The sequence below is a fragment of the Neopelma chrysocephalum genome, unplaced genomic scaffold, assembly GCF_003984885.1.
Source record: "Neopelma chrysocephalum unplaced genomic scaffold, ASM398488v2 Primary Assembly neopelma1_96921, whole genome shotgun sequence".
Taxonomy (NCBI): Eukaryota; Metazoa; Chordata; class Aves; order Passeriformes; family Pipridae; genus Neopelma; species Neopelma chrysocephalum.
In genome coordinates, this window is record NW_020925564.1 from 2551385 (window position 1) to 2566605 (window position 15221).

At 38.3% G+C, this 15221-nt stretch overlaps 1 long non-coding RNA gene and 1 other non-coding gene across 3 annotated transcripts in view; both read left to right on the forward strand.

The window, feature by feature from the left end:
- The window catches only part of LOC113960834, a 611076-nt gene that overhangs the window by 517542 nt on the left and 78313 nt on the right, over positions 1–15221 (forward strand). Inside the window, exon 7 of one of the 2 annotated variants that reach the window (XR_003532117.1) lies at positions 4061–4096. The exons of the other annotated variant lie outside the window; for it this stretch is intronic. This is a non-coding gene — a long non-coding RNA (uncharacterized LOC113960834). The remainder of the gene's footprint in view (positions 1–4060; positions 4097–15221) is intronic. 2 annotated transcript variants of the gene reach the window in all.
- Positions 15136–15208, forward strand: TRNAV-CAC. The gene has a single exon. It is a non-coding gene; the product is annotated as a tRNA-Val (tRNA).

Consider the following 15221-nt stretch of genomic DNA (forward strand, 5'->3'; position numbering starts at 1 on the left):
TCATTACACTTTGTGGGTATTTTTGTTGTTGTTGCAGTGAGAGGTGGGTTAGGGAGAGTGGTGGTTTTTTGTTTGTTTTTGTTTTTGTTTTTTTTTAAATGAGTAACTGTATAATGTGTTTGTGTTTTGTTATTATGAAATATTCTAGCTGGCAGAGAATCCATCTATAGCTGTTAAGTGTGTGTAATATATCTTCATTGATGCATATGCTTATGGAAATTCTACAAGTGCAATATAAAAATACTTACATTTTACACTGACAGAAATAAGAGATGGTATTTACTTAATTACTTTTTTTACTCATTTCCAATACAAGTTTTTCCTGTGAAGAAAAAGAATATCAAATTATGTTCATAATTTTTATGCCCTGATGTATTATAGTGAAAGTTGTTGGTTTACGTCAAGTGATAGTTAGAGGCCGTACTCTCACATCAAGGCTTTGGTGATGTATTCAGTCTGCTAAAAGTATTTCCTTCTCTTCATTGCCTCTATCTCACACTTCTTGACTCAGTGTCACAGCTTGTCTCAAACTACTGGGAGTATTACAGTTTCTAGCAGATGCTGTGTTAGTGGTGACAGCATATGGATTGGTTCTAGCATATATGCTACAATTTTTACACTGTTGAACCATGTGTGTACATATTTACATTCGCTTAAGCTCTTTATTTGCATATGTCTGCAATTCTTTGCTTATTTTTTCTTTATCAATCAATATCTTTCTCAGAAATTGGATTCTTGGCTTCACCTACAGTATCTTCCCTAGAGTAATCTTCAGTCCCAGTAAGCACAAAAACAGTAGGAAGCAAATTGTACCCTAGGATGCTCGACCATCTTTTCTACTGAAGTCATTAGCATCCCTGAGTGATAAGTCATCAAGGGAAGAATTTCACCCCAATTGTTTGTGTCACAAGTCACTATCTTTTCAAGCAGAAATCATTAGAGGAACCTATCCTGTTTTCTCTTGGAACCAGAATTCCCTCAGCTACTTTAAAAATTTAGGGTGCATACCATTGATATTTGAGGGAACTTTTGGAGAGCAAAACTACTGTGTTGAAATGAAAATTTATTCTTTTCATGAGCCCCATAATTTTGTGAAAGATACTCAGCTAGGCAAAGAACTATGGATATTATCACTACCTTGGTATTGAGCTATATGCAATTCTGAATAAGGCATATATTTAAAATAGTCTTCCTTTTTTCTGGTACACAAAAACAGGAAACAGAAGAAACCAGAATTTGGGCTGAGTTGGGAAGGAAGTGGAAGGCTGCCCACTTGTCCTACTGTTAATAAAGGACCACTACTGGCAAATTTCCTCCTTGACTTTCCTTTGTTACCCTCAACTACTGTCCTAATTGAGGACAGGGTAGAGAAGAAATTAAATAAAGACAATCATGATCATTAGGGGGAAAAAGTGAATTAAATAACACCAGTAAAACCTGCAATGCAGAAAACTAAAGATGTGGATTATAATTTGGTGGAGCATAAAAATATGAGGGCTAGTAGAGAAGAAACACAGCATTATCTAGATCAGGGAGGAGATGGAAGGTCAGAGAGAAGAAAATCAGCAGTAATATGAGAAACTGATAGGAGCAAAAGAAAAGTGGCAATTGATTTACTCACCAAAGATGAAATCTGCATAGAGAACAGCAGGAAGAGAAGGGAAAACTAGCAATTGGTTGGGAATAGTATTGCATCTCCTGAAATTTGAGACTCTTGCTTTCCCCCCCTGCACATGATGACTTTCTTCTACTGAATCCCCTTTATGAATACCACAACTCCACGTTCCATCACAGAAGTGAAAGAAATATTGGAAGAGAAAATGAAGGGGAAAATTACTCTGGAGAAGAGTAGGAACATGAGGCTAGAGGTTAGAAGCATAAATCTGAGAGATGTACAGGGACAAGGGATAGAAAAAGGAGCATCAAAACTGAAAGGCAATAGATACTGTTGACTTTCAGTGGAAAAAAAATAAAGAGAGATCATAATCCAAAGCAACAGAGAAGTTCTTATGGAGTACACAAAGCCCTTTCAAAAACAAAATTAGAGCAAAAGAATGAATACAGGTGTTGAATGTAAGAAAAGATAGTTTGAAAAGTTGCAAGAAAACATATATTCTAGGACAGAACTAGTTGGATGATAGGGTTTCATGAAATTAAAAAAAAAGACTCTTGAGTCTTTAGCGTTTGCTTTCTCTTTCAGGGAATTTATCTGAAACTGAGTGTAGCTTTAGGTCTATATTTATTTCAATCAGTAAACAAAGCCAGCAAGGGAAAAGGAATTGAGTTTCATCCTTTAGAAGAACAGTGATGAGGGATAAGGAAAGGAAAATGTAGTTTGGCCTCGTATTTTGGGGCTTTTCATATGCTGCAGTATACTTCCTCTGAACATGTCTTTAACGCTGTTTAAAATCCACTGTAATTTATTTCCAATCAGCATGTTTTCTGATTGCAATTATCTCTTTATTCTTATCTTTCACTACAAATCTTAATGGCACTTGTGATTAGAGTCTGTGCTTATTGATTAGGTTGATATGTGCATAGCAAGTTATTTATGTGCTTAATTTAAATTAATTTTATTTGCAGGGTTGAAACAGATGTTGTGCAGTTGTGATTTCCCACTGACTGTTCAATGAAGTGTCACTTACATGAGGCTTTTTCTTTCCAGAAGCTTTCATTTAGTTTTGCTGTATGTTTCTGATCAGGACTGTATGAGAAAATAACTTTAATAACTAACACAAGTAGATATTATGAGATTTATGGTTCATTCTTTCCTGTTGGATATGTACTGTACATTTTTACTAAACTCATTGAAAATTTTTCTGGCTCTCTTTATGCATACTTTTTACATGCATTCAGATACTGACTGAGCAGTAAATCACAGGAGACTTGGCTGCCACATGTGTGGATACATCTGTACGTGTGACAATAATGTATTTCAGCTTGGTCTTGCCCAGGGAGGTGAAAATACAAATGTTTATTCACGCATGTTGAATTTATTGTACTAAGACAGTCCCTGGCACTTATATTTTTTACCTATAGATTTCATATACTCTGTTTTATAGCAGTTTTAATTCCTTGTTGAATCTTATATGTCACTGTATATCTTGAAAAGTCTTTAGCCAGTCTTTGCCTTGTAATGGGAAACAAATCAGGGACTGAGGATCTTGCTGCTTTAGATGATGATAATCAGTCTCCCATACAGGAAATATGTGATCACTAATTTGAGTTCATAATGAGTCTTGCTGTAGACAGGTCAATTTCCACCAGTAAAAAGAGATTTTTATTCCTGGTGGTAGTATTTTTAGAAAAATTCTTATTATTGTTTGTTTTGGGTTTTTTTAAATACAAATCTCTTATTTCTAAAATGAGAAAATAGAAATTAAATATTGTAAACCTCTTAAAAGGGACTGATATGAATACATAATTATGAATGTTATGTTTAGAATTCATATGATAATCCTATTTGCTTGAAATTTAGAAAGTTTGGTTTCTTTAGCATAGATTGGTCTCCTATAATTTGACTTGAATAATAATAATAATGAGGAAACATAAAAATAACAGCACTTTAGGCTTTCCTTGTTCTTTAAGTTCATCACCTTTTTTTTTCCTTCTGTACTCTCACAGGATCCTGTGCAAAGCAGTTTTCATCTGTGACTAGGATTTGCCTAGACAAGGAAAAAAAATATAAACTTCATAGACAAGATGTTTTGTTTGTACCCTTAGTAGATAGAAGGCAATCTCCTTTCCATGTAAGATAGAGGCAGCTCAAACGTTTACATTACAAAGTAGTATTTTCAAATATGTTACAAAATGAAGATCAAAGTAGTTTGACATTCAACCACTCTAGGAAAGGGTAATTATCTGAATCTGACAATATCTGTTCAATGTCATCATGGTATTTGCTTTGCTTTCTCAATCTTTCTCAATCAGTTGCTTTTCTACCTACTATTACACCATCAGATAGCACATATGCTAGTTGTAAAAGTAGTCTGTCTACCTCTGTGTGTATACATCTGTATTCAGTAACTAATTCTGCAGACTTTCTTTTCTTACATTGCAGGTTCTGTTGGTCTGCAAGTAAGCTGGGGAATACAAGGTATTTTTTTTTTTTTGCTATGATAGTTACACTGATTATAAATATTAAATGAAAGTTTATTCCTTTGCAGGGAGGGTGTTTGTAGGGGTCAAGCAGGGAGTTGTTTGTTTTATTTGGACTGTAATATTCAAGATTCTGGAAAAGTGTATGGTACTAATAGATTTAATTGTGACAGGTCATATTAATTTTTTAGTCTAGTCTACACAACTGGAAAGCGACAAGTATTTAAGCTGAATCACATGTATTCTTGATAGTCTGTGAGTCCACCTTATTCATCCTGGCCATCCTACAAGGGTAGACTCCAGGGAACATAAAATGTTCCAGATTTAAGAAGAAGGGAATGTATGCCTCTGGGTTTTTCATGACCCATGGTAAATCACACTGAACTAGTAGGTCCTGGAAAAGAGCAATGTTGGAGCTGAAAAAGGAAAGGGAATCAGGGTTTTGAAAATTTTTAAAAATTTAATAGAAAGATAGCAACAGCAGCTTTGAATTTCATCAACTGGAATTTTTTTCTTCAGGTACCAAAGAGGGAAATTTTTCTATGTATTTTTTCCTATCTCCTTACCTCTGTCCATATTTCAAACACAAATAACTCCAGTCAGCCACAGAATGTGCAGCTATTGTGTTGGGAATTAAAAATAGGAGTCTGAAAGCTGATCTTTTGCTACTTACATAGTGGATTCTTGGAGACCATCTTAAAAGGCTTAGACAAGGCTGTGCACAACAATTGTACTTATCTTTGTACTGCCAGAGGATTCTTAGGTGATGTGCTGCTATATTCCCATTTATTCTAATACTGTAATTACTGTAGAATTTGGATCAACTGTAGTAATTATGTGTCTAAGGCATACTTCAGCAGCTTTGAGAATGGGATTCACTACAGAGGGTCTACCCGTCATAGCTGGCAGAAACTATACCATTCTATGGAGGTCCTAATACCAGTATAATTATAATTACCTTGCTAAAACAGGCAACTTTGTGAAAGCAATAAATATGACAGAAAAGGAAGAGTTTCTCAGTGTTGAGGTAATACCTATCTTAAATGAATAAGCTTTTAAATTTTAATAACAATATATTTAATTTTAACTCTTAGTTTTCTGTGTTTGTAAAGCAGGGCAATTTATCATGGCAAAGTGTAAGTGTTTTTAACTTAAAATATGGCAGAAAAGTGAGGTGCTGTCAGTCTAATTTGTTTCAACCAGCTGAAGACATATTTTCCCATTGGTTTCCAGCCAACAGCTACATAAATAGAAATTGATATTCAAATAACGAGCCTAATAATTTTTTTAATGTACAGTGGCCTCCTAGATATTTATTGCTGCATTACAACTTCTAGTTTGTATGAATCAGGTTTCATTGTAGTTTATTAGCAATCAACTGGGATTATTTGGCTCTAGTGTTTACAAACTATAATTCATCATCTTCTTATCTTTTATTTATGAGACAATGTCAAATGAAAGAAACAAATTATGCACTGGTTTTGGTTGGAAGAGCTCTGCACTCTATAGTGTATTAACTTTGCCATGAAGCGTCAGTGTTCGATGTTCTGCTCTGACTACCATGTACATCCAATCTGCCTTCATCTCACAGCAGAGGAAAAAGTAGACTCTTCAGCAGAGTCTCACATTCTGGCAGCTGTGACTCCAGAAACAGTTTTAGAAAAACCCTGACCCGTTAAAGTCAATGGGAGAATTGCCATTTATATCAGAGCAGCCAAGATTTTATCCCTTCTGTTCACAGTGTTGATACTTTGGTTGACACCTGTGCTAAGCAAATAGAAAGCAGAAGAGAGTAGACTCCTTCTGTTCATCCTTCTCTCATGGGGAATAATTTTCAGTACAAAGAAAATATTTGAATATTCTGAAATGGAACTGTTTAAATCCTCCTTCTTCCTTTTTTGTAACTGTCATCCCAAAGTAAAACATTTTAAGAAAAGAAAAATTTTACTAGCATGTTTTCTCTGGTGTCATTGCATCTTTTACTGAAGAATAGTTTTAACTGCTAGGAAAGCTGGTCATTTTCTTTCTGGATTTCTTAAATTACTATAATGACAGCTCCATTTAATCATCAGATTCATATTGTGCTAGTATGAAGACAACATGTATTTACAACAAAAAGCAGTTGCAAAACAAATTAAACAAAACAATAAAGGGAATGAAGGAAATCAGAGATGAGTGTATGCTTTATTAATAGCATGTCAAAGCACTTTGTGCCAGTAGATGTTATATTTTTTATTATAGTATATTATATATAGATTATTAGTGGCTCCAGTATGACACTACTAAAGTAAATAACAATATATTTATTATTGTGCAATAGTCTAATTGTCCCTCTTATAGAAGACTTCTATTTCATATTATAAATTTCTTGCATGATTCTAAAGGTTCTTTTGGAATTATCTTTGCAATTCACATGCTAAAACAGTATTACAAACAGTATCTTAATATGACAATCTCCTGTAAGAATGAAATGCATTTATCTGTGTTAAGCCAGGTTCTTAACCTCTAAACATTTGCAACAAGGCAAGATCAACTGAAGGGAATATAGTTTTGATCATGTTTTCTGTATGGTCACTTACTGAAGAATTACTAGTTAATATAGACTGGATAAGGTTGGATAAATTACCCAATGTAAGTTTCTTCCCTTCCTGTCCCTCTCCACTTAAGAACTGCTTTAAAACAATTTCCTTCCATTCTTACTGGAAAAAAAAACTACTCAGTGCCAAAAATATTTTATATATGGATATTGTAATATTATTACTAATGATAATAATACTGTGCATACAGAGCTTTGATTAAGTTAGTTGTGATGGTTAAAAATTTTTTGCAGGAAACATACCTTAAATTTAGCAATTTAACGCTATATGACATCTGAATTTTGATGCATATGTTATGGTGGAATAGCTTGTTCAATAGATCTTTTCAGTAGACTTGGAAAAATTTGAGTTTTAACTTTACCCATAGTATTTATTTTTGAAAACACCTTATGTATCTTAACAGTAGTGTGGCCCCAAACTATAAAATGAAACAACTATAACTCTTTTTTGTTTTGTAGAACTTCACATTCTAGGACTTATCTGAAGTATACAGGGCAAAGGAGGGAGATGTGAAGTTTTTGATGAAAAGCATTATGCAGACATATATGTGATTCATTATCTAAATGGTATGTAACACTGAGTGCATTGGTTTTGCAGTTTCCCTGGGTTTTGTTTATGTTCTCACAATACAGTAGTTATTTGCAATCATGAATACATCTTCCTGGATTGTTCTTGGCTTCAACTAGACCTCAGACACTGCAGTGTTGTTAGCGCCAAAGTGGGACATGCAATCTAAGAAATTCAGTTAAGATTTCTGAAATTTAAAGCACAAAGAGTCAGAGATCCCGGAAGTCTTTTGGATTAAGACTGTCCTGCTTTTTAGCAGAATGATATGTCCCTAAATGAGCTGACATTTTTGATCGTATATCTTTCTGGTCGATGGCAAGTTGAATCTGAGTCAGCAGTGCCCTGGCAGCCAGGAGACCAACCATGTCCTGGGGGGCATCAGGCAAAGCATCGCCAGCCAGTTGAGGGAGGGGATTGTCCCGCTCTGCTCTGCACTGGGGTGGCCTCACCTTGAATATTGTGTGCAGTTTTGGACACTGCAGTATAAAAAGACATAAAGCTCTTAGAAAGCATCCAAAGGAGGGCAATGAAAATGGTGAATGGCCTTGAGGGGAAGCTGTATGAGGAGCAGCTGAGGTCACTTGGTCTGTTCAGCCTGGAGAAGAGACTGAGGGAGACTTCATTGCAGTCTACAACTTCCTCATGAGGGGAAGAGGAGGGGCAGGCACTGACCTTTTCTCTTTAGTTACCAGTGACAGCACTTGAGGGAATGATCTGAAATTGTATCAGGGGAGGTTTAGGTTGGATATTAGAAAGAGGTTCTTCACTCATAGGGTGGTTGGGCACTTAAACAGGCTCCCGAAGGAGGTGATCACAGCACCAAGTGTGACAGACTTCAAGAAGCATTTGAACAATACTCTTGGGCACATGATGTGACTCTCAGGGAAGGTCCTCTGCAGGGCTAGCAGTTGGACTCAACGATCCTTGTGGGTCCCTGCTAACTCAGCATATTCTGTGATTCTGTGATCTTTCATGGTCCTTCTGAATCCTGTCTGCCTCTTTTCTGTCTCACCTTCACCCAGAAAACACTGTTTCTTTGGATGAACGCTGTCAAAACTTTTGCCTACATTGATAGTTTGAGTGACCTATGGTGTACTAAATAAATAGACTTTCTGGAGTTGTGCACTGACTGTAGAGACAGTGGCTTGCCAGTCAGCAGGCACTGTAAGTAACTTTAGGCTGTATTTGTAACGTCACAAGGGCATTGTGCTTGTCATATGAAATTATTACTGACAGTTGATAAGAAATCTGAAGTGGTGAAATGATTAAAAGCACACCTGTGATCATATTATCAATAAAAATTAAAATTACCTGTCTCAACTGACTTTTTCTGCTGTCATGTACTGTGCACCATTTCCATGGCAATGAAACATTTACACAGCTTATCCTAGTTTTAGATAATGTATTCCCCTGAGGTGTATGTTTTTTATCATCGTCCATTTTAATGTATGAATGCTGACATTGTAGGTGGTTGCAGATGTGCCATAATCCTTAGTTTCTGCAAATAGTCTCGCCCTTCCCATTCTTGCTACTCAGGTATTTATAGCTCTGTCACAAAGCCATTGATGGAATGTTGTAGATGTCAGTGTATTCAAAGTTTCTTTGAAAAGACTTAGAGATTCATTGATACAGAAATAATATGAAAGGTTTATCTAATATAGTACATTCATTCCTAGACTTCACTTCTATATGACTAATATATTTTCATGGACCATACAACTTAAATGTATTTTCTCAGAATGTTTTAATAAGTCAGTAGGAATACTGAATATTTAAAATATCCAATACTTTATAATGCATACTTTTTTATTTTGAAAAATGTGTTGATGAAATTATACTTATTCTTAGTTTACTCAACACTTCAGATCAGTTTAAATTGTCGCAGTGTTCAAAGAACCCTGGTTTGTGTTGAAAAGGATCTGAAAGACTACGAAGTTCAGAATCCCCTGCCATGGGCAGGGATATCTTCCTCCAGATCAGGGTACTCAAAGCCCCATCCAGCCTGACCTTCTACACTTCCAGGGATGGGGCATCTCCAGCTTCTCTGGGCAACCTCTTGCCTCACCGCCCTCACAGGGAAGAATTTCTTCCTAACATCTAATATAAACCTACTCTTTCAGTTTGAAGCCATTCTCCTTTGTCCTGTTGCAACATACCCTTGTAAGGAATCCCTCTATGGACCTTCTTGTAGGACTCCTTCGGGTACTGAAACACTACAATTAGGTCATCCCAGAGCCTTCTCTTCTCCAGGCTTAACAATACCAATTGTCTAGTCTATTCCTTGTAAGAGAGGTGCTCCATCCATCTAATCATCTTGGTGACCCTTCTCTAGACTTGCTCAAACAGATCCATGTGCTTCTTATGTTCAGGCCCCCAGAACTGGATGTAGCACTCTGAGTGGGGTCTCAACAGAGAAGAGTGGAGAGGCAGAATTACATCCCTCAACCTGCTGGCCATGCTGCTTTTGATGCAGCCCAGGATACAATTGGCTTCCTGAGCTGTGAGTGCACACTGTTGGCTCATGTCCAGCCTGTCAGGCACCAGCAGGGCTGCTCTCAATAAATTCATCCTCTGAGTCTATATTGATGTTGGGGTGTGCCCCAAACCAGGTGCAGCATTGTCTTGGCCTTGTTGAATATTATGAGGTTCCCATGGGCCCACTTCTCAAGATTTTCCAGGTCCCTTTGGATGGCGTCCTGTCCTTGAGGTGTGTCAGCTGTACCCTTGGCTTGGTGTCATCTGCAAATTTGCTGAGGCTACACTTGATCTCTTTGTCTATGTCATTAATGAAGATATTAAATAACACTGGCACCAGTACAGACACCTGAGGGACACTTCTTGTCACTGATGTCCATTGGGACTTTGAGCTGTTGATCATTACCCTTTAGATGCAACCACCCAATCAATTCCTTATCCAGTGAATTGTCCAACTGTCAAATCCATAACAGAAGGATGCTGTAGAGGACCATGTCAAAGCCCTTACAAGTCCAGACAGATGACATCTGTAGCCCTCCCCACACCCACTGATGTGGTCACTCCATTGTAGAAGCCCAAAAAGTTGGTCAGACAGAACTCACCCTTAGTGGACCCTAGTTCAGGAAGGCCATGGTGAATCTGGAACTGAATGCTTATTGTCTTGAATCACTTCCCTGTCCTCTATGTACCTTACCATAGGTTCTAGGAAGATCTGCTCCATGATCTTCCCAGGCAGAGGAGAGGCTGACAGGTCAGTAGTTCCCAGGGTCCTCATTTTCTACTCTTTTTCAAGATGGGTGCAATGTTTTCCTTTTTCCAGTCACCTGGGACTTCACCTGACTGCCATGGCTTTTCAAATATCTTGGAGAGTGGCTTGGCAACTACACCAGCCAATATCCTCAGGAGTCTGGGATGCACCTCACTGGGGCTCCTCAGGTGCTCATGAACATTATCTTAGAGTGAGAGGGCTTTAGCTGCCCCAGTCTACATCTTGTGGTCCTTCCAATTGAGAGGTGTGGGAAAAGAGGTTGCCATTGAAGACAGAGAAAAATAATTTCTTAAGCCTTCTTATCCATTGTTACCAGTTTACTAACCTTGCTTATCAGAACCTTCCCTTCTTTGACCTTTTTTCTTGCCAACATACCCATAGAAATCTTTCTTTTTATTCTTTGGGTCCCATACCAGTTTCAGCTCCAGATTCACTGTGGCCTTCCTGATCCCATCCCTACCCCTGTAATAATGGCCAGTCTTCGCGAACGAAGATTTTGGGGAAAGGTCTTTTTACCTTTCCAGCCTGCGCAATGGATTTTTTTTTAGGTGAGACACAGCCTGCGCTGAACTGAGCCCACCCTTTAATCCTAAGGTTCAACTGCCGGGGCCAAGCAAGCTTGGACAAAGGCAGTGAGGTCCTCAGGACGTAGGTTTGTTTAGAGTGACCTTCTCATAGATGGATGGCCTCACAGGGCTAACGAGCTACCATCTGCCCGGGGGACTTGGGATTCGAACCCGTGGTCGCAGCAGTGAGAGTCCTGCATGCTAACCACTAGGCCACCAGGGGTCCCCCCCATCCCATCCCTACACAACCAGACTGAATCCCTATACTCTTCCCAGAATATCTGTTCATGCTTCCATTGCCCATGCATTTGCTTCTTGTCCACTAGTTTGACCAGCAGTTCCCTATTCAGCCATGCCTTTCTTGCCTGATGTCTTGTTAGCCTTTGTATTCTATGGAAGATGTCCTTAAAGATCTATCAGCTCTGACCTCTTCCCTTGTCCCTGAGGGCAGTTTCCCAGGGGGTTCCATTGACTAACTCTTTGCAGAGCTGGAATTTTGCTTTCCTAAACTTCAGGACATTTACTATTCTCTTCAACTGACCCATATTCCTGGGGACTGAAAACTTCATCAATGCATGTTCACTGTAGCCCAGGCTGCCTCTAGTCTTGACATCCCTGATTGTCTCATGTACACTGGTGACCATCACATCCCATATCGTGTCCCCTCTGGTTGGTATATTTTATTAGCTGGCTTAAGAATTTCCAGGAATCTCCTGGATTGCCTACGTCTGCCTTGCTACTTTCTCAGCAGATGACAGGTTGGTTGAAGTCCTCCAACAGGATGACAGCCTACAGGCTGGAGCAAAAAGTCTTTGTCAATAGGCTCTTGGTGTAGAGGGCAACCCCTCCACCTCTCCTTTCATCCCTGTCCTTTCTGAAAGGCCAATAGCCATTGACAGTCACACTTCAGTCCTGAGATTTGTCCCATCAATTTTCAGTAATGGCAACAGAGTCATAACTTTCTATCAGCGCTGTGGCTTCCAGCTCCTCCTGGTTTTTGAACATGAATGTATTGGTGTACCTCTTCTGGGCTGATGGATGTGTTGCCTTCCTAGGGGAACACCTCTTAGTTCCTTTGAGATATTTTCCTGGTGTTTCCCTGTTGGCTTCTGTTACCTCGGGGCCCCTGCCTCATCTCCATAAGACTTGAAGTGTGGTCCAGTTTGGCTAGTACATCTCAATGTTGGGATGCAAGGGGCCCTCCCTAGCACTCTGTCCCTCTAATATTAGTCCGTTATTCCACAGCTTGTCAAGGGTTATATTATCCCCCCCGCCATAACATTTAGTTTAAAGCCATACAGCCATATATTGATGGATGAGGCTCATTTCTTTCTCGTAATTCTGTTGCCTGCAACCGTTTTGATCTACTCCCTTCAGTCTGACAGGGCCCTCTTGATCTGAGTCTCTTTCTGGTGCCTGCTCCTGTCTCTGCAGGGCTGGAACATAGTTCCACCAGCCAATTTCACCCTCAAAATCCCTGATACTTCCTAACCTTTCTACCTCCTCTGTCAGCTCTATCACAAGGCAGAGCAGATTATCTACCTGGTCTCACCTCGCACAGGTGTTGTCTCTACTGTTCCATACCAGTGCCAGGCTCTGGCACTCCCTGTAGCCTGTAACCTTGACAGCTGCATGTTTTCATGTGAGCTCTGTTTTTGTCACCACATCTTTTCTAGTGAGTGCTAAGGACATGGCTAACCACCAAGTGGAAACCGTTGCTGAGCTCTTTCCAAGGGAATGGTGACCACCACCTGAGCTCACTGCACAAACTTCCACATGAACTGTCACACCACGACTGTTTGCCCATTCTTGTCACTTGTGCTCTCCAGAGGCTGCTCTTCAATGGCTACAGGGTGCCCGCTGTCACTCCTGTCCTGGACTGTGCAGAAGAGTCAGAGCTGCCTCTCCTCAGGGCTGCAGGGCTTCAGTGCTTAAATACTTCCCACTCATGGGCCTTGGGTGCCTCTCTCATCACTAATTTTCAGGTCTTGCTGCCTCAGAAACTCTCCCCACAGTCCCTCAGCGTTATTCTTGGTTCCAGAGTGTGTCCACTGGAGCAGTTCACTTCACAGTCTACGCTGGAATGTGTTTAATACTGAAAAGCTAATCAAAGAGAAAAGTTCTTCATACATGCAAATGCATGAAGTCTTTTGGTACAACTAAATGAGATATATTTAATGGGGTTCCCATGTCACAGATACACATTTCTTTCAGGACAGCTGTATCTGTGCTATAAGGATTAAGAAAGAGAGGAAAATGCACATATATGAATCTGAATTTTAACTGTTCACTTCTCAGCATTGTGCCTGTCTGCTTCACCACTTACAAGACAAACTTATTAGTTACTTCAATGTTTCCATCATGATTTTTTGTCTTCAATAATGTTTAAGTTGTAAAAATGATAATAATTTGTAATAAAGATTGCTGGCCAAAATATATTTCACTATCATTAGGCTTTAATTTTTTTTTCCATTAATCTTTCTTCCTCTTTTTTTAAATGCCAAGTAGTTCTGTAAGAAAATTTTGTAGCCTCCAAATATCACAGTTTTATAAGATTGTAAACTCCATCATACTGTAAAAGAAATTTATTTAATTAGTAATTTTTTTCTGAATGAAAAGTAACTTATTTGAAATTAGTATTTAATAACTAGTACTATAAAATATAATAAATGGGACTTAACAGGACATTAACTTCTGATACTGGAAGTCCACCTAAAAGCAATGAATGACTGCACAGTCACCAAAGAAAACCACTGATGAGCAATCCTTTGTCCCTGTACTTATAAAATCATGGAGAATGAAAAATATTTTCTTAAACTCACGTCTCAGTTACTATTATCAACAATTTTCAAAGCATATTATGATAGCTCAACAGAATCCTATCTTTTAATGGGACTATTTAAGAGAATGTAGAACTTCATGTTTTATGAGATTGTATGCAACACTCAAACACAACTTTTTATCATGAACATGGTTTTGAAACTCTGAAGTGCCAAAGCTTAGCTTTGCTTGAGCATATTTGAGAAATTCAACAAAGTGAAAAAGCTAAAACTTAAAAAAGAATCTAAATCTGTAAGGATAAAGATAAAACAGGGTAGCGACTAAGAGCTATAAAACAAGTCAGGATTTGGACTCACCTGCTCAACAGTGAACAAGCTTTCAGTAAGTATATTCAAGTCATAGGGCAAAGAATAGGGAGGTGATGACAGCAAGTTTTTTAAATTATGAATATAAATGAAACAGATGAAAATGCATTTCTTTAAGAATTTATGCATCATAGGAAAAACAAAAGAAAAAAAACTTCAACAGAATTTGGATTGGGAACTTTGTTTTAAAGAGATCTGAGATTCTGCCTTGTTTAAATTTTTGTTATTCCCCTCATTTTTAAAATGTGCTTTTTTGAAACCAACGACTAGTTATTGCATATTTTTCTTTTTTTTTTGTTCTTAACTTTGTGTACAATTTTAACTCATAGTATAACAAACTAATATTAGAGAAGCTAAGCCTTCTGTTGAAAAAGGGGTTTTTATATTTCCCATAAAGTACAAATAAATAAAAATGGAAGTTGTTTTCCACCGGTCTGATTTTGAGTTTTCCCAATCAAACTTTTCACTTTGTTCCATTAATAAATGGGATAATTAGGTTGCATGTGCAAACATATAAGTCAGCAGGTGAGTTTTTCAGCATTCTTTTACATGAAGAGAAGAAATGTAATGGGGCTCCAGGAGGGTACTGGAGTTATGCCACTGAATATCTCTGGAAATGTCTCACTCTTGACCCATCTCAGTTTTTGACTATTCTTACGACTTCCTTTTCTTATTCTCCACACTACTACTACGCCCTGAAAAGTTATCAATTTGTGTGTGTACTTACTACCACAGTGAATGTTCAATGAGATGTTGCTTCCCATCTCATCTAATTTCAATTTGATAGTGTACGGTGTCTCCTTGTTGCTCAGGCCTTCTCATGTGTCTGTTCCTTGAATCTTGGGTTATCATTTCTGTGCTGATCATGTCCACCTCCTTGCTTTTCCGACCTTTATCTTGGGAGTATGTACAACACCGTTTCTGTAGTGTAGTGGTTATCACGTTCGCCTCACACGCGAAAGGTCCCCGGTTCGGAACCGGGCAGAAACACCTCAAATTTGGA